The sequence below is a fragment of the Protopterus annectens genome, chromosome 1.part1, assembly GCF_019279795.1.
Source record: "Protopterus annectens isolate FY-2018-M chromosome 1.part1, PAN1.0, whole genome shotgun sequence".
NCBI classification, from domain to species: Eukaryota; Metazoa; Chordata; order Ceratodontiformes; family Protopteridae; genus Protopterus; species Protopterus annectens.
The window spans coordinates 1,590,858,784-1,590,881,764 of NC_056726.1; positions in this window are offsets into that span (position 1 = coordinate 1,590,858,784).

A 22,981-nucleotide genomic window follows, 5' to 3' on the forward strand; every position below is an offset into this window, starting at 1 on the left:
TCTAAGCTTGGCTGAGGATAGCTAAATATACCTGCTATGAAATTATTGATGAAAACTATTGCCCATTTACAGATTTCTTTGGCAAATGAAGTATAGCTGAGCAGATCTCTATAAATCACAATTTTATGTGTTGGTGTATGTGGTCTCATGGGGGTTAAATGACTTTGGGTAGTCATGAACAAGTTGAACTCAGAAGAGCTGGTAGGACATGAGTGCTTTTGTGAAATATAAATATGCCACTTGGAATTTACTGAAGCCTAATCCACAAGCATGCGTCACAATATGACACACCTTATTACTTCCTAAAACTCACTTACTTTAAATGAAGTCAAAAACACAATTTAAACAGCTTATTAATGTAATGTCATTACAAAATAGTAATTAAGAAAGTAACAGTACAATCACACCTAACATAGTAATGCATCACCACAATGGCATTGTGGAATTCAAGTCAAAATATTCATCTGCTTAAATAAACTCACAGTAAAGTACATGTTAAAGCAATGGGCTGATCATTGATTTCCCTTTTCATATCAAAATAAGTGTGCATATTTATTTAAAAAATACATATATATCTATACATGTATATAAATATATATATATATATATATATATATATATATATATATATATATATATATATATATATATATATAAATATATGTATAGGTCTACCTAATAACCCTGAAAGCTTGAAACGCCGATGATGAGAAGACTGACACCGGAAGATCGACAACGAAGATGACCGACAGTTGAGAATCCCGACGCTGAGAACACCAACATATCAAACAAGTGCTAGTGGGTAAGTATGCGGTAGTGACGGACATCAGGGTTAGGGTGCGGGTAAGTGTGCGATAGCGACTGTCTGTAGGGTTAGGGGCGGGTTAAGTGAGTTAGGGTTAGGGCACGGGTCAGGTGAGTGTGCGATAGTGATAGACATTAGGGATAGGGGCGGGTTAATTGAGTTAGGGTTAGGGCGTAGGTTAGGTGAGTGTGCGATAGTGACGGACCTTAGGGTTAGGGTTTGGGTTAAGGTTAGTGCATAGATAGTTGTGTATGTAAGGTTCAGTGCAGGTTTGTAAGGTTTCTGGTGTGCTTGTGTTGTGTGTGTGCTTTTTGGATAGGGGATTTATTTTGTTTGTTGACTGTCGGGATTGTGGTTTGTTGGGTATGTTACATTTTGTGTTTCTGCACTTTCGGTTTTGTGGTGTCCGTGATTTCGTTGTCGGTGTTTTAGCCTGTCGGTGTTGTCAGGTAGACCCATATATATATCAATGTGACTGCTTCACTACAAAAAGTAAACCAAACTTGATATTGCTATCACTTTTATGCGTAATACCCCTATATGGTTGTATAGGTTGTTGTGGTAATGTCATGCTTAAGAGGGTGTGGTTAACATCATGTAATCCTCTGCCCTGCACTTCCATTCCCCACTTCTGTTATGACAGTTCTGAAGATGGCAACAGCTGTCAAGGCAAGAGGTCAAGCTCCAAGCAGATCAGACACATAGACTAAGATCACGGTCTACCTCTTTCAGGAGTCATACCTTGATAATGCAGCGGCTGTCACTGAGTGGACAAAAATAGACACCTGGTAGGAGTTGGATAACTACATGTAATCCCTGACAGGGTCACCCACTCTGGGAAACAGTGTGGGTACAGATATGACAACTTGCATAGGATAGAGCAGACTATTTCCCAAGTAGGTTTTGCAGGTTCAGGCAAGAACAGAGATACATAGATACAGGTATACATGTGTACCAGAAAATATCAATATAGAGTCAAGACAATGAAGTTTATGAGCATGATAATTATCTTAGCATGTTAGCTGAAATCCCCATTAAACCCTGTACTTTTCTTCTGGACAATTTCAACTATCTATGAGTAACCTGACTCACCTACACAGGCACACAGGCAGTGATCAGCATGCCCACTGCTTCTTCAACATTCAAATACTTATTCCCTTGTGCAAATAATTATTTATCTTGCTAATGCCTCAGTACCTTTGATCATGTCCTCACAAAGATGACTACTTCTTGTAGCCCTCCATATGCATTATATACCCTTCTTATATCAAACCATAAAGCAGTGGCCTTTCCTATTAAACTGGTGGTTCTTCCCCTGCAAATAACTTTGTGTTTAGGGACTTCTCAAATGGATTTCATTCTAATCCTCTTGCAATGGAGCCCTCTGCTAAAGCCATTGCCTATGACTGTTGTTTCTTTTCCTCCCTTAAGAAGATGCATTTATAAAGCAGTCCCTTTCCACAATAAATTTAATGAGAATTTTAAAACCAAAATCTCTTTTGTGGAAATATCTACAGCAATGCATTACATAGCAACAGAAAAACATTTCATAATGCTTATAAGAAGTCTCATTCTGTCTACTTTAAATGTAATCTAGTTAAAAGCTTAAGGAAATGATCATGCACCTCAAAGCTGGACATGAATTTAAAGTACCTGCAAAACCAAAAATATTTGTGTATATCAGGAAGTTAACAACTTACACACAACAATGTCTGGAGTTAGTCTACAATAACAGTGTCTGCTATGACCCAAACTGAAATAGGTAGTATCCTAGCTGACAAATTTAGTGCAAGTTTTACTCTACACCATTTATAGTGAGTCCACTCCACAGATTTTATAGTCCCACTCCTCACCCCCTTTAATTACAATGGAAAAAGTCCTCTCAGCCTTCTCAAAAGCCAAGAACTTGTGCACAGATAACATACTATGCTGCCTGATTATCAGTATCAAATATGACCTATAGAAACCCTTGTTTCTTATCTTTAATCTAATATCATCTATGGGTTAGATTCCTGACACCAGTAAAATAGGGATTGAAAAGCTGCTACACAAGTCAGGCCCATCCGCAGACCATAGCAACTGTAAAACAATTAGTCTCACTAGTTGTATGTATAGCACTATGGAATGTATCTTCTCATGTCTATTTAACCTTGACATTAAAAATCTCTTAATCCTGGACCTTCATCAATTTGGGTCTGTCAGAGGAAAGATCTCTTTCTTTAACCTCATTAATTTCTTCCAAGCAGTGGATAGTAGTATTACAGTACATAAAGTATACCTTTACCTGGCCAAGACCCTTGACACTATTTCCCTTGCATGTGTTGTTCAAAATCTGAACATAAATTTGATATTGTACAGTAGATAGCTTACCAGTTGCCTGACAGAATCCATGTGGTAAGAGTCACAGGTGCATCTTATGAAAGCAAAAAAGTTACCACAGGACTCTATTTCTCAGACCTCCAGACCAACACTTCTGAGTGACGACCATCTAAATTTGCAGATGAATGTAAACTGGGTGCTGTTATTTGATCTTCTACTGACTCACAGTTGCTGCAACATGGGTTAGACTAAGTTAACAACTCATGGAAGAACAATGATTACATATTAAATGTGATAAAATGTAGTATACTTCAGTTTCGTAAACAAAAAAAAAAGTCATACATCATAGAAGTAGCACACCCCTTTCACTCAGTCACTGTCAAAAAGTATCTAGATAGATAATTACTTATCTCCTGACTGGCATTTCCCTGAAGTAGTTCAACAAGTCTTCTATGAGGCTCTTCTAATTTTCAAAAACATATCCTCTAGGTCCAAGAAAAGGCTTAAATATCCTTTAATCACATCTCATTGGACTCATAATTGCATAGAATGCCCCTTTTGGCATGTAATTGTTTAAGCATATCACTCAGGTTGACAAACTTCAGAGATTCCTTACTAAAACCATCAGTGGCCTCAAAAATCTCTACTATCAGGACTGAACGGTTGCCCTGTATATGTACCCTGTTTCTTACAGACTTTGTCAAGTGGACTTATGTATAGCCATTAAAAATCCAGCCCTCTTTGACAAGTTGTGTAATGGTGGTCAGACTGATCACCTAGCTTACCTATAAACCTGTGTCTGCTTTACTGTGGTCAGTGGGAGGTCTGTGCAATATGTTGCATTGATGATGTTCTGTTTTTATTAGCATTATGGATACTTGCACTATAGTTTTGACTTTTGTAGGTGTAATGTATTTATTTTATTTAACATTTGTTAACTGGGAAAGTCTGACTTAGAACAAAGCCAATTTTCAGCAGAGGCCTGGGGAGAAATGCTCCAGATGCATGTCTTTGAATGTGTGGGAGGAAAGCAAAGCACCTGGAGGGAACCCACACAAATGCAGAGAGGACATACAGACTCCACACAGAAGGCACCCCAGCCAAGAATTGAACCAGAGAACCTCTTGCTGTGAGGTGACAACACTACCGCTGCACCACTGCGTCATCCATATAATAAATATAATAAATGTTTAAATAATAATATAAATAATAATATTTATAATAAATGTAATGTTTAAGATCTCTCCATATGTAGTGGAAGGTATGCGTAACTTTGCTCATAAGGTGGGACTTCTGTTGAAAGATGAGTCTGAATATTCTGGATGCAGTACACCACTTCTGGATATTTAAGGTCATGTCATCAAGTAATGTATTTTCTGAGTGTGAGTGTTATATCACGACTTGCATTCATATGTAATCTAAACTAACATATTCCTAGTATAAGAATATATATTAATTTGCACTGCAACAAAAATATAATTTTCTTGTTGTTATAGTGATATTATATTGATATTTTTGAAATTAGTTTCTTTTTTAAGCAAATGTCTGTTTTACTTGTTTACAGGTATTTTATAAGACATACTAGATGTTAACGATAGACTGAAAAAGCTCCAATAACATTGTATATATTACAGCATACAATTAATGGGTAGGGAGATGAAAAATTAAGGGTATCAGCTGCAGTTTAATGAATTTAAGCAGAGGAACTCCACAATATAATCTTGAACTGCTCACTAGAATAAACACAATGCTAGACTTGATAGTACTTACATTTACAGAAGATGCAGACAAGCCAAGAGCTACTGGGCATGAGAAGGCAGCGGGGGAAGAATGGGAGAGGTGAATAAACCAGAAATACTTACAGATAGCAATATGTTCTAGCAGCTCCCAAAATAAATATTGACCTCTTCTACCTGCCTTAAAAGAAAACTTCACCTTCTTCTACAGTTTAACTCGACTCTTAGGATTTTTTTCTCCCTACAATATGATTCCTGTACTGTGTAGCAGGGGTGTAGCTAGGATTTTCAAATTTGTACTCATAGCTCTCAAACTGCTACCCCCCTCCCCAGCCAAGCTACGGCCATTCTTGTAATACACGGTTCGCTCTTTTAGTGTCGATGAAGAGGCATTCGCTGTAATGTCTCTTCAGTAATATAATATAGATTCACTCAAACTCGGTTCCTTGAATTGAAAATGAAACTGAAAGTCAGTTCTTTGAAAAATGCAGCATGGTAGTTGGGGTAGAGGATTCATGCTTTTGTTTTCTGTAACTAAGGTACAGGTTTTGAGCTTGAATAAATTACAAACCATCTGCTACCCCTAACTAGGGTGTTTCATTCACACACACACCCCTACCTACCTCTTAGTGCAAGAAATATGGACAAAGCCTAAAATAAACAGGGACAGATATTAAATAATGCTCTTGTGGACTTAGAAAGTTGCTAGAACAACAGGATTTGTGCTAGTATGAGAAAGTTGGTAGAATAACAGGATTTGTGCTAGTATGAATTTTTCTAAAGGACATGAAGTCTGAAACTCAAATGTCTGTCATTATTTAGCAACTTCAGCCTCAAAAATGAGGAACAGACAAAATATATGGGCCAAAAATCTGGACATTCTGCAAAATTTGGACAGTCGAGAGGTATGCTACCTACCTACCTACCACACACACACACACACACACACACACACACACACACACACACACACACACCAAATACCTCCCAACCTCTTAAAGCAACAAACCCATAAATAAAACTGAGGCAAAGACACAAAAATAAGGACATCTTTTTTTAAATATTGCTCTTATAAACTTAGAAAGATAATAGAATAGTAGCAGGTCTTGCATTAGTATAAATTTTCTGAAAGGTATGAAATCTGAAACTCAAATGTCAAATGTCTGCCATTATTTTCTAACTTCAGTCTTTAATGATTTGCCACTAATTTGCAGAAAACTGCAATTTTATGAAAAACTGACCAAAAATGTGATGCAAAAATATAAAATTGCCAGACAATACAGCTGGGAACCTGTCAAAGAATGGACACCATTTTAATATGAGCACTGTTAACTTGAGCAGCTGACAAAATTAGAGAATCTACATGCATTTCTTAAATAAAAGTAATGTATAAGTCTGATCATTACGGTTATTTATAATTGTAAACCCTCCACGTTTTCTTCCAAAATTGCTATTTTGCAGAGGGATTATTAGGGGGAGAGCAACATTTTGAGCTAAAATTGGGGACAGTTGAGAGGTTTGGATATTCCTAATTCTATAAAGTGATTTATTTGCACATACCTCTCAACCTCTTAATGCAGGAAATCTGGACAAGGCCAAATATATAGGAGGAACATACAAACAGTACTAAAATTGATCTTGTATAAACTTAAGACAGTTGATAGAATAACAGGTCTTGCTTTAGCATGCATTTTTCTGAAGATTATGACGTCTGAAACTTAACGTCTTGTCATTATTTAGTGATTTCATTCCTAAATGATTTTCCAGAAAAGTTTTATTTTGCATTTTACAGCACAAATACCAATAAATATCTGCTAAACAAAGCAATGCAGTCTCACAATGAAACTAGACCTAGCATTAGAACTTCTCTGCCCTTGAAACTCACATTCATTGAAACAGCACTGAAACCCACATTCAAAGAAAATACATTTTGCCAGAGGCAGATAAAGATTAACTTTGGGCTATTTTTAAATCATAGGCCCCTTGCACATGAAACATCACTTGTTCTTTGATACACCTTCTTGACTGTATTAAAATATATTCCTTGTACAATACATTATAGTTGTTAGAGAGCGTTTTAAATTTATTGTTTTGAACATTTTTCCAGTAAACAATGAAACAAAATGCATGCACCAATAATGACAAAACAGCCCAATTCAGAACATTTCCATCATAGAACTCTACTCAAACTTCTACAGTCCACCAGTATCAGTAAATATGCACAATCTCTGAACCAGTAAAAGCCATCTACATAATATCACATTAAATAAATCTGTAACTAATGAAGAGGTTGCTGCTAGCAAACAACTTTATATTTCATTGTTTCATCTACAAATAAAGTGTCTATTGCCCTTGAGGAATAAATTGCCTATGTTGCATTAAAAAAATGATACGCTAGTAATATTGCAATAGGTAATGGTTGGCAAACTGATAACAGGTTCATAGTTACTACTAGATATCTTTGCCAAAAAGGACTACAGCATCCACCCCCCTTTACAACACAGTACAGTATCAGCAATGCATTTACCTACTGTGGGAGAAGAGCCCACAGCCTTCTGCATCAAAAGTAAGTATATTACCTGTTGTGCTATTAACAATACAAGCAGACTCAGCATAAGCAGCACTAAACGTTAGTTCCCCTGCAGCTCTCAGCTCCTTGTAAAATGTACGACACTCAGCTGTATCTCTGAACTTTGCAGCACAAGAAATCTGGAAAAAGCCAACATTTATTGGGGGGGGGGGCAAAAGCCCAAAAACCAGGGACACATTTTAAACTTTGCTTGTATAATTTTGGAAAGTTGCTAGAATAAAATGCACAATCCTTACCACCATGCATGTCTTAACCCAGAACCATATGCACTACAGTCAGTGCAACATACCACTATGCTAAATCAGCAGTTTGAAAAATAGGAAGACTGAAACTTAATGGCTATCATTTAGATAGCTCTCAACCTCTTAGCGCAGAAAACCTGGAAAAACAAAGCCAATAATGAGGGAGTACAAATTCAGTTCTCACTTCACATCTTAGCTCAAATAACCTGGACAAACAACAAAAACAATAATGGGGGAAATACAACTTCAGTTCTCACTATAGCTGGGGAATACAACTTCATTTCTCACTTCTTACCACAGCTGGGGAATACAACTTCAGTTCTCACTTCTCGCCACAGCTGGGGAATACAGCTTCAGTTCTCACTTCTCGCCACAGCTGGGGAATACAACTTCAGTTCTCACTTCTCACCATAGCTCACAACTGTTAGAAAATAAAATATGAACAAATGGTGGTGATTAGGGACTTTAGGCTCTTTTTACCCTGAGGCAAAGGTACAGGGTTTGAGCCTAAACACATATAGCCAGCAGGTGTATTATGTGGGGGGCATTTACACACACACACTCCTTACCTGATAATCCATTCATGCTGTTCACACACACTCCTTACCTGATTATCCATTCACGCTGTTCACACACACTCCTTACCTGATTATCCATTCACGCTGTTCACACACACTTGACATAACTATAGAATGCCTTGTGGTTGCCTTTATAATCTGCAGCAATTTTGTTTTCATAGCTATCTTTAGATGATTTGATGAGGAATCCCAGTTTTTTGCTGAGGCTAACAAGGGAGTTTTTCCAGTCTTGTGATTTCACTCTTTTCTGCAACAGATTTTTCCTTCTGTTGTAGAGTTTGTTTATGGTAGGGGACCACCAGATTGACTTCTCTTTTTTGGAGGAGAGCATCTTGGTTCTGTTTAGTATGGCCCATTCCATGCACTTGTGTATATGCTCTTACTGTGGATTGGTTTATGATTCAGCAGTCATACACCTATTTTCCATTTGCGTGGGAGTCGTGAAGTTTGCCACCTCTGTTTTTAGAAGCCTAAAACTGGCTTTGGAAAAGTTTTTTACGGTGGTTTCCTTTAGTAGGGGTGTGGATGGGATGTGGATGTCCATGGTGATAAGCTTGCGGTCAGATCTGACCAGGGAGGAATTGATTTCAGGTGTAGAGCAATGGTTGCCCATATTGGTAATGACCAGGTCAAGGATGTTTCTACCCCTGGTTGGGGTAAGAATTAGTTGGTCCAGGGCAATGGAATTAATGAATTCCAGGAAAAGTTAAGCAAGTGTGTTGGTACATGAGTACTTTTCCCAGTTAATGGAGGGGTAGTTAAAGTCTCCCAGTATAAGGGTATTGGGTTGTACCCTAATATTTTCCAGTGTGTTTAGGAATGTGTAGTGGGAGTCTTGGGACATGGTGGGGGATCTATAGCAGGCTACAACCTGGCTTGCAGTTTTACCCAGTGTTAGCTGTACCTGAAGTATCTTTGATGCATTACGTTGGGCTACTTGTCTGGAGGTGTGCATATCTTTTATGAATATGGAGACATCTCTGTCTTTAGTGCTTCGGTCTGGATTAGGGGGCCTGAAAGGTGTGGCATGAATTATAGCTTGGTAATGCTGTGGTACTCTCCAGAGCCTTGAACCAGGTTTCGGTCACTGCACAGATGTCGATGTTCTCCATTTTAAGGAGTGCTTCAGGTGAGTGCATTTTGAGATTTATGCTTTTAGCATTGAGTAGCATAACCCCCAGATTTTGTGTGATAAAAGGGTTTGCATGTCTGCTACAATGGTGTCTATAGTCATAATTCACCATGCATCCTGTTTCTTGAATTACCAGCATATGCAAGAATCATTTCTACATCAGGATTACTACCCAAGAAAGATCATTACATTCAGTGCAGGAATTTCCATCATTTGCATTGCAGAGGTTCACAATTATTATTTTTATTTATTTCCATTTTTTAGTATGGGAGTATACTTTTAAAGTTTTGATTCCATTTTTATTATTGTCTCTGTTTTATTGATATCCCAATTTCTGGATAAGCAGGATGTGTGGCTCTCTTAATTTTGCACTGTGCCACCTAGTGTGTGTCCTGCCCTAACCTTGTTAAATCCAAGTAGATGTTATCAGCAGGATATCATGTGAACCTATGTTGTAAAACCTTCACTTACTCCATGAAAGTCTACATTTCTGTTCTTGAATTAACAACCAGATTATTTGTATTTAGAGGCATCTGGCTACACCTACCACACTGTTTATCTAGGATTCCTAGAATATACTTCTTGTCCTTGCTAGCCTTCCCCTGTTATTTCCTTTCTTCCTCTCTTCTGTTTCAGTCTCTAGATTATTACATTTCTCATCATGTTAGGGGTGGGGAAGGAGAAAGCAAGGCATACATTTTAATGTTTTTCAGTAGTACTAGAACTTGTGCATACAAATTGTCCTCTTATTTCTTCTTATGTTGCCAGAGTACTATTTTTAGCCTGACACCCTGTGAATACTTTCAGTGAAATCTGAAAACAAATGTTCTTCCATAAAATGTATTACTGCAGCTATCAAAAACTTAGATTTCATGTTAGATATTAATTTTCCCTTCTTGGGTTTATGCAGTAGACTGATAATGCTTAAAATATTTTTGCAAAATATAAAAACTCGTGCACCTCTGTTGAGCATTACACCTCCTAACTGTTATAACTTCACATAATTCAGCCTGATGTTTTGCTGTAGCCATCTTTTTATACTACTGTTTAAATGAGATAGCTGTCATCTTCCCAAAATATTTTCACAAATGTAACATGCTTTGACACTGTACAGCATGTGATTATTTTTCCTACCACATTTATTAAGTGACTAGTTATGATAAAAATGCAATTTCCAAATACAACCAAAAGCTTAGGATAAGACTGAATATTGTATATTTCAACACTCTTAATAACTTATGCCATTTTCTATATTTGGATTGTAGGGTTTCAGTATAGACATTTTCTGTGGTACTTTACAAATGGCATGTAGCATTATTTATATAAAGTCCTTGGTGAGATACTTTTACAACTATGACTGAGAATGATGTACTGAACAAATGATCATGTATACGTATATGTATACACACACACACACACACACACACACACACACACACACACACACACACACACACACACACACACACACACACACACACTTCAATTGATTGCCTTCCATTTGTGAACGCTCTTGCCTTCCAACCTCAATGATAATCCATTCGCTTGCACGCTCTTGCCTTCCAACTCAGTGCTTGCACAACCTTACATCAATGATAATCCTCTGTTCATTGCGCTTGCCTCAATGATAATCCTCTGTTCATTGCGCTTTAATCCTCTGTTCATTGTGCTTGGATACTTCAGTTGATTGCCTTCCATTTGTGAATGTTCTTGCCAGTTCCAACTCTGCCTTCCATTTGTGAACGCTCCAACTCAATTTGCTTGTTTCCCGCCTGCTTGCAGCCAGCCGGACATGATGTGAGCTCACTTCCGACTGGCTGGTATCCTCCTTAAAGGAGCCAACACCTCCTTAAATGTACGTACGTTTTTTTTGTTGTTTTTTTTTTCAAAAAAGCTACCCCCCCCTTCTAAAAAAGTTGTATGAAATCAGTACAGTGCGTATGCCTCCCAACATCCCTGCTGTGTAGGTACTTGAAACTTGCTTGTACTTTACAGAGCTTTCATTTCCTCACTTTGATATCACAGGAAGGGAAAGACCACCCTTTTTTTAAGCTTAACGTCTCATGAGTTCCAGAGGAATTTGTTTGCACTTGCATGACATATCACAGACAGAGAAATCTGTAGTCAGGAGCTCAGCCTGATGTAAACAAGACGTGCAAAACTGTTTTCCATTGTCTTTATTGCAGAGAAAAGATAACTTACATTGATTCACAGCTGCTTCTAATGTAGCCATGTCTTTCAGAGCAAAACAAGGCAATTAAATCAGTCAATGGTTCAAAGGCTATCGTCACCTCTTATGACAAATTTACATAAGCAGTATCAGAGTATTGAAATGATAAGCTTTAAACTTTAAATGTTTGTTGTTTATACTAATTTAATATGTCTGTGCATTTAGAGAAAAGTCAGAAAATATTTTCTTGTAATTCTTGTAAAGTATCCACATTTGCCAAAGTTTAGGGGGAGAGGCTGTCAAATCATCTTGGACTACAAAAAGATACTTTGAACAAAGCTCTGCAGTTTAGCAACTGTTTTGGTTGTAGCTGTATAACTCCTTAGTATACTGTAAAACAAGCCCTGAGGCACATACAAATGAGGGCCGTTCAAGAAATAAAAGAAGCAGTCCTGTTAATGACATTATATAACATGACACTGAGACTAATCCCATCCCATTATATGTCAGTGGAATGGGAATACACCACTACTTCCTTATGTCTAGCATGACTCATATAAAGCAGACTTGAAATGGATTATGGGAAAGAGAAAGGTTTGAAGAAAAATAAGATCATGTTGATATGTCAAGCCCCATTCACAGCCATTTTACAGGAAACATATTAAAATTCAATTAGAAGCAGTTAGAGTGATTTTGAGATGTTAAAATAACTCAGAAAACAGAGGTAGAGTGAAAATAAAAATGTTATTTCTTAGCTCCTTCCAGAATTCAGAAACAGTTAATTATGTTAGCCTCAAAATAAATATCAGGATTTGCAGGCAGAAATGAGTAATGTGGAAGAAAGATACCCAAACAGTCCTAATAGTAGTAGGAGTAATGCGTCTTATAAAAAAGTAATCTAAAATTGTATTTAGATATGTTACCAATGCATGTAAGTCCATACGAACTGCAGAAGGAGTTATTACAGGGCACATTGTGGGTGCTGCCAAGAGCACTTCTGGCTGACATCAAAGATTGAAACAATACTAATTTCATGAACTTTAATCATAATTTGACTTAGGAATGGGGTACATTCCCATCATGGTATTAGAAACCCAAAAAGATTTGGAGAAATTAAAAAAGAAATAAACCATAGGTTTGTTTTCTTGTCCTTACTTAGAATGTTTAAGACTCTGAAAAAATATTTAAAGTAAAAACTCAAAAGTAGGAAAAAACAATTTAAGTTTGCAAACTAAAATCCTAAAGAACAATAAATTCTGACAAGGAAGTTTTTTTTCTTGTATCATTTTGGATAAACCTCTGAGAGCTACCAGTGTTCTATAACTTTTTGGAGTTCTTGCTTTACATATAGCTATATTGTTTCCTGCATTTTGTTGTTTTGTTTCAGTTTGTTTTACTTTGACTTTTTTATCTTGGGATTTTAACATTTTTATTGTGTGTGTGTTGCATTCTATTGACTGCAAAATAATTCCTTGTGTGTGAATTGTCAGAGATGTTGAGCACTTTTTTATTTAACATAGATATGGAGGACAGTGTTTATAAAACTATAGTGAAGTCTTCCTGCTAATCTGTAACTGTTTGGGATTTCTTTGTTTATACGTTTGCATATTTATTTTTCTTCTATTTTGTTCTTGTTTTATTTCAGCTGGTATTACTTTAAATTTGTTGTTTTACTTCAAATTTGATTTTTCTTGGAGTGTTAAAAAGATCTTGGCTAGGGCCAGTTAGATTCATAGATGTGTACTAGGCCAATTGCCCTGGAGCCTTTACAAGCCTAGCCCATAGAAGTGCCCTGGCATCATGCAACCATTAGTTCCCAGTGCCTCTATTAAGTAGAGCCACTGGAGTGATCCCCGGGGTGAACTTTTTATTTCCCATCCACTCATATAGGTTCATAGGTGTGTACTAGGAAAATAAACAGTTAGTAAAGATATGTGTTGCATTTTTTTTTTGATTGCAAAGTTCATTGATATATTTTTTTCTTCCTTTCTATATTATTATACATTGCATACCATTTTAACTTTGTATTTCACTTTTTTTCAGTTAATCTATTGCCTCTGTTTTGTGGAGTTTTTCTCTCTCTCGACCTCTGCTGAAAAGGGGCTTTTTTGTCTAATTTACCTGTCTGGTAAACAAATGCAAATAAATAATAATAAATAACTCTTTCTGAATTATGGGAAGAGCTAACAAGTAGCACATTTAAGGTAAAAAGAACAGGACATGATTTAATCAGTGAGAGCTAACAGTGCTCTGTGTTAATTTTAGGTTTCTTGGTATATAACTTGCATACTAACACTGTCTCTTGTCTGACCTTATTTTATTGCAGTTTATTTTATTTATTTTTTGTGCTAAAAACTTGTTCTTTATGGTGAGTTAGCAAAGATTGCTCTGTCATTAGTTCAGGTTTATTGGTTTGTAACTTGTACCCTGACATTGTTACTTGTCTTTTAACCTTCTGTAATTGAAATTTGTTTCAGTTTTTTTTTTTTTTGGGGGGGGAGGGGTAAACATCACACAAGTGCAAAAACTGAATGAAATTCCATGTCTTCAGACTCATTGAGCAGACAACATATAGACTAGTTTCACAGACATTTACACATATAACACCTAGCTATTATATCATAGACTGATATTGCACTTAATTAGAATCACATTTTATCACTTTTACAACTGAACTACAACTTATTAACTCCACAAGTGAGGCAGACATCCTACAGAAAAACCTCACTGAGACCAATGACTGGCGTGGAAACCATGGCCTTAAGCTTAATTCCAGAAAATGTGTCATCATCCCCTTTGTGAAAAACTCAGTTCCCACTAATTACCACTAAACACTGAAGGCATTATAAGAGATCTGGGGACACAGGTTGACAACAATCTCTCCAACCACCACATTGCCACTGTGGCACATCTCATTAGCAAGGGTTTTGCATCCAGGAAGAAAGAGGTCATTATTTCTCTCTACTCTGCCCTCATTAGACCAAATCATAGAGTATAATGCCCTATTTGGCATGTACCTCACTACACACCTGCAACAGATGGAGAGGCCACAAAAGTACCTCATGAAGAGGATCCTAGGCCTTAAACACATGTCCTACATGGACAGACTCAAAAAACTCCAGCTATTCTCTGTCTCATATCATCTACTAAGAGGCGATCTCTGCTTGACTTACAAAGCCATGTCTGACCCAGCTCTGTTAGAAATGCTGCATCTAAAGAAATCCCAATCCCTCTGCACCACACTCTCCAGAGACCTCAGCCTCATTACCACAATCAACAGAACATGCTGGAGGGACAGGTTCATAACCCAGAGACTGCCCATGCTCTGGAATAGACTTCCCATACATGTCAAGCAGAGCACCTCACTGGCTCTCTTCAAGAGAACTTTTGATGAGTGGATGGAAAATAGAAAGCAGTGGCTCTACTTGATAGAGGCACTGGGACCTAACGACGGGTAGCACAATGTCAGGGCACTTCTATGAGCTAGGCTTGTAATGGCCCCAGTGCCATTAGCCTACTACACACCTATGAACCTACGAACGGAACTGAAAAGTTTTCTTTATGGTGAGCTAGTAAAAATTTGTGGTGCATGCATTGACAGTAAGGTCATATCTGGAACCTGAGTAATGCCTAAGACAATCAAATTAGAAATAAAGCATATTACATATAAATTTTACCGTGTTTAGTTTTATAATTACTGCATTACCTGTGGTGACTCAAGACTCTACTTGTTTGAATTTGTGTTGGCAGCTGCTGCTGGAAAAAGATGGAGTAGTAACCATCTTGTCCTGACCATTCCTGCAGTGGACCAATCTTCAGTGTCACTACTAATTTACAAGTTCCAGATTTGGTCTGAACCTGCTTCATACAAATTGAAAACAGTTAAATATGTTGGTGCACTGTTGTCCTGTGTTGCTAATCACTGTAAAACTCAGCACAACACAGACAGAGAAAAAAAATGAGAGAGAAAAAGACTGGGAGAGGAGAGAGCTCATGTCAAGCCCTTTTAAAATATGGAACAAACGCTGTGTTTTGAGCAGCATTATAAATTCAGTAGTAATCTATGGAAAGCGCTTCCAAATATAAACTGATTAAGTAGGACTAATTCCATATCTGCCCCATGTCATCTGACACCCCTTACAGTAGCTGCACTTTTACATATTCTTCTTGTAGCAGGGTAAGTGTACCTTCATGTGTTGTCTCTAGTATCTACATCAAAGTTTGCAGGCATTAGTGGTCTGTTTCAAAGTTATTGCTGGTAAACATTTTTTTTTTTTTACTGTAGGAATCTATGGTATGGTTTATGCCATCCTAAAGCACTTCATTCTAAAAAAAAAAAAAAAAAAACTTGTTCCTTTTAATTGTAATTAACTGTTTGCTAGAAAGAATGTAGCAAGTAGCTGCTACAGTTTATGGCACATATAGTGCTAAGTACTTCAATCACTCCAATGGCTCTACATGATAGAGGCACTGGGAACTAACAACGGGTGGCACAATGTCAGGGCACTTCTATGAGCTAGGCTTGTTCTGACCACAAGAGCAATACTTGCATATGAATGACAATAATGCACTATGTTGAAAACAAATTGGCATCAGCCAATCGCAGCTGTAGTACTTTGTGCCTGGGTCAACTACCCCTTTCGACCCATCCTAGCTGTACTACTGCTTACCACCACCCCAAACAGATTAATGTGGGGATACCTAAAGAAAGAGAAAAGCAATGATTAAGCAATGTAATATGAGGTATTCCTGAAAGCATTTCAGACTGAAAGAAGAATTATTCATTCCTCGTCAGCAGTATACCATTTTTTTAATTTATGTATTTATATTTATGTATTGCATTTGTTAGCAAGGAAAGTATAACTAGTCATGAAACCCCTTTCCAGTGGAGGCCTGTGAAAAAAAACTCCAGAGAAAACTCAGATTATAAAATATAAAGTACAGTACAATTTGTATAACAAAACAAAGATTAACAGTGCATGGAACATTTAGTAAAATAATACAATGCAGTACAGTTAGGTTAAAGAGTGAAGTTTCAGTAATATAATGTCTTAAAATATGAACCTTGAAATGAAATCAAAGATTTAGTCATAGAAGACTTCTAGGTATTTAGCTAACCTACCTCGATCCACTTGGTTACAGAATCTAGAACAAAGAAAATATACAGAGACAGATTTAGAAAACTTACTTTGCAGTAATGATTTCTAATTCAGAGACAGCTCTATCATGATGCTTTAACACAAATATTCTGCACTATAGTGGGATGTTTCTGTGGCCATCCCAAATACTAATCAGATATTTCAGAGGAGTAGCCTATGCTAATTACCTATGAGCTGTCCCTTGGAAATGCCTGCTGTAAGGCAGATTCAGAGACTAGCTTGGCTGTGTAAGTTACCCCAGCCATCTATGTTAATGAACATGGTCAAAAGCTTATGTTCTCAGAATCATGTTAGAGGTAAGGGTTGGGGTGTTTCATGGACTGGTAGTGTTAAGGGTAAGTGTATGTTTGTATATGTGTGAGTGCATGTGTGAGTGGTTTTCTGCATGATAGGACACAGTAGTACTGCTGGTTAATGTGTAGGGTAGGTGGACGTGTGTGTGTGTGTGTGTGTGTGTGTGTGTGTGTGTGTGTGTGTGTGTGTGTGTGTGTGTGTGTGTGTGTGTGTGTGTGTGTGTATATTTGTATATGAGTAAATTAGTGAGTATGCGCATTAATGGGGAGGGGCTCTGTGTGTTTGCATGAATGTGAAAACATGTGTTGGGGGGTGTTATGCCTGCACACTCCAATAGACTAATGAGCAAAATCATGCAACATTGATGGCAGTAGAAGTAGACATCAGGAATAACTATTTATTCCATGCCTTAAAAGCACTTAAAAAATAAAATAAAGTTTTGCAGAATTAAAGACCTGGAGAGGGGGGAATACTGCACACCATGGATACTCTATATAGAATGTCCTAAAGTCACTAAAAAGATTCAAACCCTGTACCCTCACAGGTTACACAGAGAATATTAGCACTGCCTACCAGTACAAGATAGCAAAGATTCTGTAAAATATTACCCAAGTCTTAAAAAAAATGTAAACCAAAAAGCGGGAGTAGGTTTCAAACCCTACACACTTAACACAGGGAGCAGCAGTTAATAAAGTAAGTTTTTTAGAGAATAACAAATATAAAACTCAAATTTCTTAAATTATTCAATGACTGCAACAATTCTTGAGTTAAGAAGGACAGGGCACTTATAAGAGACAACAGAAGGAGTGTTTTGCAAAATCTGTATTAGAAATTTTGAGGGATGGGTATGTGTCTGTGTGGGGAGGCTTCACGGCAAGTTTGGGAGGAACACTAGGCGACACAGGGTATATTTTTTAAATATAGTTCAGCGTTACTTACAAGTTAATAAAACAACAAGTTTAGCATCATGATGTAGTTCGTGATCGTTAAGGAGAATCAAACTCTAACATCTGGCATTATTGACTGACTGTAAGTAACACTGATTTATATGGACAGGGACAGAAAAATAAAAATATGATTCAGGGATGTTCTGTCATTTCAAAGACAGGTAAGGATGATGTGTGCATCTTTGTGTTTTAATGTGAGCATGTTTATAGGTGAATGAATGTGTGGTATGTCTTTCCTGATGCAATGCTTTGACCAGTGTTAGCAACTGCAAGAAACTGCTAATTTGTTTAGACTAACTTCAACAAAATCATCTAAGTAGCAAATAAACTATGCATAGTAACAGTTTAAGCACAGGCTGATTTTTAAGAACAATTGATAATAGGTGTAGAGAGAAAGAGAGACAAAAAAACAAAGACAGATATTTAACAAGTAACTTGCAATATAGCATTCTGAAAGAGATAAAAGTTAAGTAAATAATAATTATGACAGAACACGATAATTCAAATTTTTATCCAAGCCTGTTTTCTTTGACATCATGCCAGTAGTTAAGAAACAAAGCAATAGATATTTATTATAATATATACTTAAAGGAGTTCTTAGTAAATAGATAAAATATGACGCATACTAGCTGATATTTATATACTTACCAGGAAAGAACGCATTAGAAGAGGATTATTCTATGATCTTTCCAACTTTCAGTAGCAAGAATAAGCAGCAGATAAGGTGTTGTCATTGTATTCATCTAGCAAGATTCAGCCAGCTCTGCATGGTGTGCAGGAATAGTGCAAGAGCTGCTGCAGGCAATATGGCCAATGTGCGATCCAGGAATGAGCTCCGCGGACATGCACGAGTGCTCCTGCACGATTCATGAATGGACACTGCCCCTGTAGGCTAATTACCTCATTTGCTGGTGAAAAAAACATGCAAATGAGGTGAATTAGTCATCCAGGAAGCAGGCAGGCGTCCTTGCAGGAATAGTGTAGACTGCATTTCTGCAAACTACAAAACGGAGGCATGACAGCTCATAAAAAAGCATGTATTATAAGGATTATGCAAGCCAATGACCAAATATATGGCCATAGGCATGAAAAATAGTTTCAAAATGATAAAAAAAAATTTATTTCTTTGGCCGATTTCAGCCGTTTAAGCATAGGGCAGCGGTGTGTAAACGAGATCGGCCCGAAAGTAAGAAAAAAAAGCTGTAAATAAGCTTTTAAACCAAAATCATCATTTTGCCATAATAGTCAATGGCATACATAACACAACAAGACCGTGGAATAGTGGGTGCTAAGGAGAAAAGCTGAGTGTCAGTTTTGTAACCATGTATTAGCAGTCAGTTCTATGCAAATGAGGGGAATGATACTTAATCACAGATTTACCTTCAGTGCTAGCTTGCATCCAACCGTGTAAGTGCAATAACACCATGGTCTAAGCCTAAGAGCTAGATGACCTCATGAGGGGGAGTATCATGACTGCTCTAAGCTTATTGGAGCTCTGTGGCCCGTGTTTGCCCTTAGCTAAGCACAGCTAAGGAAGGGGGTATGTCTGAAGCTGCCTAGCAGTATTTACATAGCCTAAACAGGTGTGAACGCCACGCACCAGGTTTTAAACAAAAAAAAAAAAAAAAAAAGGAAATAACTCCATTCACATCTGAGCACTGGGTTTGCGCGGCACACCTCAGGGCTTAAACGGGAAGGCAATGGGAAAACAGCAGAAGGAAGGTAATCGAGGAGAACTAACATAGCTGGCAGGTGAAATGCATCAGAATCAGCCAATTACACAGGCAGCAGCCCAGCCCAGAATACTACTATAAACCATGCAAACACCTTTCACTCTGGTTTTTCCCACAAACTCTACACCACCAGTGTACACAAACAGAGAAATTTTATCTAACAAAATCATCAAAATGATAGGGTCTGCTGTCGCTCTCATAAATCAATATGTGGAAGAGGCTGAGGGTGGTGAGGATTAGAATGTTGACGTCCAACCCATAGTGAGGAGAAGGAGAAGAGTGTACAGATCCAGGTTAACCTACCAGGGGCTACATGAGCTGGAGATAGTGGTGGACAGGGAGCTCCTACAGCAAATTGTTGAGCTGTGCTGGCCACGCCTCACACACACAACCAACAGAGAAAGGAAATAGACAATCTGCTAGCTGACAAATTTGGCTCAAACGTCACCCCTGTCCACACTGGGCACCGCCCAAAGTATGCATGCAAACATTACTAAGCTTATTTTCTCAAGAGAGTAGCTCATCTGTGTGCTCTTTAATTCAAAAGCATGCCATCAATGGGGCCTGGCAACATCCGAGGTTGCCTTTTCAATAGCTTAAAACCTAATCTAGCAGATAAAGTTGGATCCCTAATTAACTACAGCCTCCAAACAGGCTATGTTCAGGAAGAAGGATGTACAGGAACAGTTATCTATCTGAACAAGTGCATCCCATTTACTGTATGTGTGAGTCAGAGAGAGGTGTCATTCCCTGGGCTCCTACCGTGTCAGTATATTTGCTATGCGTTGCCTCTTTGCCAAAGCCTGGGCATACTGGGCATGCCTCATTCTGCCTACAGGGGAAGGCTCAGGTTATTCCTCCTCTGAGTCACTCTGTGCCTGTGCTAGCCTTGGTAATGGTGGGTGGCTGTGTGGCCCTGCCCCGTGCTGTTCCTGCTGCAGCTTTTTCCACAGGATCATATTGTGTAGCATGGCACATACAATAAAAATTTGTGTACATGTAGCTGGAGAGTACTGCAAGGCTCCACCGGATATGTCCAGGCACCAGAACGGTGACTTGAGTATCCCAAACACATGCTCTATTATGATTCTGGTTTGTGCATGTGCCTCATTATGGAGTTCTTGTTCAGGTGTGCATGTGCATTTCTAATGGGTGTCATCAGCCACGGCTCCGGTGCGTAACCAGCATCCCCCACTAGGTGGCCATATGGGATGTCCTCACTGGCAAATCTCTGGTACAGCTGCATCCTATGGCAGATATGGGAGTCTTGATAGCTTCCAGGGCTCCCAGCACACACATTCATTATACTGCCCTGGGTATTGCACACAACCTGGTGGTTGATGGAGGGGAAGCCCTTGCGGTTTATGTAGACCCTACCCCACTCACCGGTTGGTGCTTTGATGTGTATGTGCATGCAGTCTATAAGACCCACTCCCTCAGGGTATTCTGCTATTTGGTGGAAGATCATACAATGACTGTAATATACCACCAACACAGCAGTTGACTAAGGTCAGATTTGAACACTAAACGTATGTAGGTATAGAAGCTGGATTCCATACAATGTAAGACTAGCACCACCAGATATGGCTGACTTTAACAGTGTCACTGTGCACTTTATAGAAGCTGATAGCATTGTTGTATGCTGACAAGAAGATGTTTGGAGGAGTGTCTGACACAGATGTGGAGTCACATCTCATTATAAAATTGTATCCTAAATACTATTTAGATGAACACACACTCAAGTTTGCTGCTGGCAGATTAGAACCCCTATGGATCACAGTACGTAAGTCATTACATCCAAGTGATGCCTCCAGGTGCATCTGCAGTTAACTCCTACTTATGCCTCTAGGTGTCAAATATTGCTTGTTCATATTTGCATCAATAATTCCAGAACCATGCTATGTAGAAGGTTTTAAAAAATTTCATCTTAAAGCTTTCACAATAACAAACTCAACTGCATTAATATTTGACCTCTGTCTAATGCAGGTAAATAGATATTATACAATGACTGGCCACTGATGTTCAAGAAGGAGCACGCTGCCTGGACAGCCCAGCCAGCGTGCCCATTGCAAATCCAAGAATATACCAATGGGAAAAAGGTCTGGTCACCCAGGCTTTTTTCCATAAGTGTATCCGATAAAAATTTTACTTTTCTTTCTTTTTTTAAAAAATAAATTTACAAAACCAAAGACATCAAATTAATGAGGGGGACAGCACAGAGAAAAATAAAAGGATAATCAGGTACATTATGCAAAACTAAAGAAACATACCTGATTAGCCTTTTATGTTCTCTGTCCCGTCTTTTCTGAATGTTAAAGGTCTCCCAGTTTTTTTCTTAATTAAAAAAAAAGAAAAAAAGCAACAGAGATCATCCTTTCTCCATGGTTTCCTTTACACTGCACTGATGTACTGCATAAGTGTGGGAACACAAGTCCCATATACATGCACAGTCCATCAGGAAAGCCCCAGGATACCAGAGAAAATGAGGAAGGGCACCATGATGCTATTATCCAAAACATCATTTAAGAAAAGTAAGTATTTTTTTCTTTAAATAATGTCATTGTATAATAGCATTAACCAACTCTACAGTGTGGTATATTGAACATTTATCCACTGTTGGTAATCACTCAGGTTTCACCCTCATGATTAAACCACACCAACCATGGGTAAATCTTCAATATAACACATCAACGTCATCGGTTATTGCTATATTAACAGTTGTTTTTATGATATTAATTTATATAGATATAATTTTCACATTGTTCTAGATATTTCAACAACCAAGTAACACAGACAGAATTCCTTAACCTCATATGAATGTTCTCAGTTACATGAATCAAATGCTGCTGATAGTATGTGTGTAACTTGAGTGGTTGCTGAGGCATTATAAGTTATTTACAAAATATTACAAATGTAACTGTGTTTGCTGTGAGTTATATAATTCAATTGAAACCTAGAATCTAAAGAATACTATCACTACAAAAATAATTTGTGCTGAAGAGTAGACCATTTATACTTCTTTCATAATGCCTATGGTTCCAAAGATATGAACATTTGTTTGAAATGTGAGGACATAATTTGATTCTGTCAAAAGGCTTAGGCTCTGCCCATTGAAAGTTACAGTTTAAGCTTCCTGAGCTCCATTGGAGTGATTGAATTAATGCAAGCACCATGGCAGAAGTCTGACCTTTGTACTATCAGATGACACATTATAGCTGATGACATCATCATAGTGTGTGTTGAGAGGATGTTAGGAGTGTCTCACATGCTGCTCTA